We start from the raw sequence: 4,993 nt of genomic DNA on the forward strand, positions 1-4,993 counted from the left end.
CAAGGCCAGGCAGCTCCTGGCCTGCCCATCTCTGTGGACAGCCCCTTCCCTTCCCAAACCTTCCCTTCCCAAACCTTCTCTCCCCTTCCCTTCCCTTCCCAAACCTTCCCTTCCCAAACCTTCCCTTCCCAAACCTTCCCTTCCCTTCCCTTCCCTTCCCAAACCTTCCCAAACCTTCCCAAACCTTCCCTTCCCCATGTGCCCGATGGGAGCAGAACAGGACATACCAACACCCTTGGTGCCCAGCTCCTCCCCACATCATCTCTGCTCTTTTCTCCTGCACTCAAAAAGGGACTTTGATGCAGCAGGTACCACCCACAGCTTAAAAGCCAGAGCTATGAGAGATACCATTAGTGGGGTTCTATTTTTTCCTATTATTTATGTAGTAGAGCCAACAGAGCAATTTTTTCTCCCCATAATTTACAGTGTATTTTATTTCTTAACTGGAAACCAAGCACACACAGAGCCCTGTTGTCCCTGTGCCTCAAATGCCATCCTTGCTGTCCATGGAGGGCAGGAGCTGCCCAGGGCACAGAGGAGCTGGGCTGTGGGTCTGCTCAGCTGCTCCTGCAGACACAGCAGCTGAGCACACCCAGCAGCCCTGGGCAGCCCTCAGAGCAGCCAGGTGCAGCACCTCACCCAACACTGCCCATTACTCATGGCCAGGCAGCTCTTGCTGTGAAAAACCCTGCAGGTTCCAGCTGCTCTTTGAGAAACAAGCCAAGCTCACAGCAAAGGATCTGTCACCAAAACTACCAGGGCTGATGTGCCAGTGCTGCTGATATCAGAACCCAAACAACATTTCGAGCAAGAGCAAAAGTTCTGAACTAGCACCAGTCATGCTTTTTTCCAATCTGAAACCTCACTTAATTATTTCCATTATGACATTTCCTATTACAAGATGAAAACATGTTATCTGTGTGCACATCATCACCCAGTGTTCATGCCTAGGCTCTTGTACAGCTTTTTAACTTTGTTTTAAAGATAAAGAATACACTTTGAATGTAAAAAAAAGTTGGTTTAACTGCTCCTCTTGTTGGATATAGGAATGAATTTGGGAACACACAATTAACTGGATGCTCAGTTTTCAGTAGACGATGTTTTTGTTATTATCTCAGATTAATGCACAAATGTGGTTTAATCTTTGGCCAGAGCTCTTACCTGATATGGTGTCATTCCTTTTTGCTTCCTAACTTTTTAAATAAATATCTCATCCATACAGCTGTCAAAAGCTGGGCAGTAGATTAGGATCTATTGGAAATAATTGCATATTTTTATGTTAATAAGATGAAATACACTGCAAGACAGCAGATCAGATCAAGATGTACTCTTTGATAAGCTGCAGTAAAAACTAGTTTCTAGTTTGCGTATTCAAGAGATAGAAAGTTATCTCTTGGTAGTGCCTGGTTTTTTGAACTGTTCTGAACACCATAAGCATAAAAGAAGCCTAACAAAAAGACCTTTTTTTATATTTTCCTTTCTCCCCAAGGGATCTAGGCCTATGTTGTTATATTGTTCTGTTGGGGTGGGGGGTGGGGATATTTTAAGAAAAATAAAAGCAAAAACACTTGGATGAACACTTTACTACCTGAGTGTTTTGTGCTCCTCTGCAAGTGAGATGGCACTGACCAGTGGGATCCACCCCCTGTGGCACAGCAGCATCTCCACTGGAGCAGCCACAGTGCCTCAGAAGAGAAGGATGCAGCAGGGACCTCCACACCTCTCTGCATCTCATCAAGCACTGCAGCAATATACCCAATCCCAAATCTTTTGGGTTGTCATTTTGTCCTGAACAGTCACAGAATGCTGACAGGGACACATCCCAACGTTTGGCTGCTGAGGTGGCCAGATGTCGGTTATAAGACAACACTTTCTATTGTTATTTTCACTATTTAAGAACAGTAATTCTAGCTGAGGAGTTCTGGCTTGTGGAAGACCTTATCTTCATGTTATTCCCATGGGGTATGTGCTCTACCAGCAGATGAGTAAAAGGGAGCAGATAAATGCCTTACCTGAAGATCCTGCCCCCTGTTACAGGTGAACCCCAGTCCCACAGCTGCTCAGCTGAGGAGCTCCAGCACAGCAGGCTTGGGAGATGCTCTTTGGAGAAAGGTACAGGTACAGGCTTGTCAGCTGCATCGAGCCCAGGTGTGTGTGAGAGAGCTCCACTGGGAAGGACCTTTCTGAAAAGCTTACTTACAGAGCACTTCAGGAATTTCCAACATTAATGTCCAAGGACTAAGCATTTCCTGCTTTTGAGTGAAACAAAAGCAGGTGGAAAACTCACCCTGAGGTTTCCATGGGCTTAGCTTTCTATGTAACTTATAAAACAGTGGTAGTAGGTTTGCCAGCTCTTGTTACCTAGCATGGGTTAAGGCTTAGTAGCCTTAAAAATGCCTCAGCAATAGGCAATGCAGTAAAGAAACATATTTTGTGTTTAAAAATAGTCTCGACTGTTGTTAAAAGGCATTAAGCAATGTTTTTTTTCCTGTATCAGCACAACAGAGCAGTGCAGACAAAGGAAAAGGGTAACTGCTGCTACTCTGGGAATGAGGAAATACTGTTTTATCTAATTTACTGCGGTCTAAGGTGAAACATTAACTCAGCTGTGAGCTCTGATGGGATGTAAATAACCTGAACAAAAACACTGCTGCGCTTTCTTTTGAGGGCATTAACAGAGAAGTCTTCAAAAATAAGTTTGAATGGTATCACAACACACACCTTTCATTTTACTGAAGCATTCACTGAAATGTTTCCCTTTGGAGTAGATTGTTTTGAGCACTGTGGAAATAAGGAGAAGGAAAGACATTTTATATGACTGAGGTTTCCCAAAAGACTGTGAAAATACTTTAAAGGGATATAAAGTTTTGCATTTCAGAGGATAGAAAAGGTCTTAGCATATCCACAGTTCAGTAGGTGCTTCCTGCACAGATGCCTGCCCTCTGCATGTGGGAGAGCTGGCATCAGCCTCCCAGAGGCTCTGGGCCGGGCCCAGATTGATGCCAGAGTGGACATCTGGGATAGAGCAGGTTTCAAGCCACTCCTCCTCAGGGTCATCCTTCATCTTGATCTTGATCTGTGTCAGGGTCATAAACCTGTCTGCCAGGGAAGGCACACATGAAACTAAGAGGGAATTCATAAAAAAAGGAGGAAGAAATCTGACATTTTCACTCATGATTTAGTTTATGTTTGTTACAGTATAAAGCACCTTCAGCACTGGCACAAGTAAAATAACCAAAAGTCATTTAAATACTTGTGAGCTGATGGAGAACATGCCCTTGGGTACAAGACTGATAACTATCTGACAGAGACAAAACATTTGGTATCCTTAAAGGCCCTATAGCCTATTTATTGCTACATCTACGGTCACATCAGATCATCACACACCTCTGAAGAAGTTATATGGCGTCTGGAAAAGTACTGACTGGTAAGTCCCCATGGTACCCAGATGCCCTGGCAGAACCCCAATGAAATTATCACAGGGAATTTGCACGTGTCATGGCCGTATCTCTGCCTGCCAATGAACGTGTGCACTGTACCAGGAGGGAGATCCCCAAGAGAAGGAATAAAACTGATGTGCCATTTTTGCCTTGTTCTTGGAAAGAAGGAATAGCTCACGCACTTATTTACATTTTGCTTCTGTGCTACATCCAGGTAGTCACCATTCACATAACAATAGCTAATGGCAGAAGTTCAACTCCCCCCACAACATGCTCTGCAGGTTTGGTTTCAGGCTGGCAACCCTGGTGAACTGTACTCACCATTCAGAGCTGCTGGGTGGCATCACGTGGTGAGAATGACAAGTGACAGCAGCGTCCCCAGCAGCATCCCCAGGCACTCCCAGGGGTGGCTCAGGTGTCACCTTGGCTGGGGCCAACTGGATCTCTGCAGGGTGTGTGATAAATGTGCTTTGGGGAAACTGATGGCTCCCTTGGGAACGCTGTGCACTCTTCCCCATGATGTCCCACAAAACATACTCTAGAGACAGAAACCTGGTGCCATGTCACATTTGCAATGGAAAATATAAGTCTAATAAAGATGGATACATGGGGACTTACCACCACATTTTTTCTAGTTGAATTTAATTAACATTTTGAGCAGTGCTGAGCAAACCCCATGGCTTTTTGTTTTCTGTTTGCCAGGCAGGGACTGTACAGGGCACAGCCAGCCTCTGCTCTACAACAGCAAACCACTTTCACTGGAGACTCCTTTCCTAGTACTCCAGACTCTTTGATCTCCAAATGTCCTGTAGCAGCCTGTATAGCTTGTGACTACAGAATTTGTTACATCATCCTTATGTTCCTTACATCGATATACTTCAGTATGTTAGACACACAATGACAATACTGGCTATTTTTCCCAGCTCCATGCAGGAAGTGAGGAGCACTTGGAAGTGTCTGGAGCCATGGGACCGGTACAGCCTATTCGCTATGGAAGTCTCAGACCCTTTGCTTCTTCCTGTGCCAGTACCCCAAAATCTGAATGGCAGTTTTCCTCTGGGTTAATTCACAACTCTGCACGTGCAGTGGGTGGAAGCTGAGGGTTTGAGAGCTGCAGTGCTGCCTCTCCTTGAGAACATCGAAGAAAACTTCACAGCCAGGGCCCAGGTGCCCACAGAGCAGGGTGCTAAAAATACAAGAGTGCAACCATAGACCAGCCAAACACTGCTATCACCCCCTCTTTGTCAAGTGTAAAAACCCCCCCCAAAATGCCAGCACAGGGAACAGGTTTGACCAGCTTTCTCACATTTTTGTGTTTTCTCTGCTCTCTAACAACAGACCCAGGCAGGGTTTTGTCTGTCCCTTCCAGACTGTGTCAGTGCCATGAGGCACCTCTGGCTCTTTCCCCAGGTGAGCTCTAGCACACTGCTGTTAACTTTCTCCAAACCCCCACAACAGGGCATCTTCTTACTGCAGGGACTTGCCTTTGTAGGAGAGGAATAGCTAATGCACAGGGAGTCATCTAGTAAGTGAAAGACTATCTTAGTTACCAG

The sequence above is a fragment of the Lepidothrix coronata genome, unplaced genomic scaffold, assembly GCF_001604755.1.
Source record: "Lepidothrix coronata isolate B3197 unplaced genomic scaffold, Lepidothrix_coronata-1.0 Scaffold332, whole genome shotgun sequence".
NCBI classification, from domain to species: domain Eukaryota; kingdom Metazoa; phylum Chordata; class Aves; order Passeriformes; family Pipridae; genus Lepidothrix; species Lepidothrix coronata.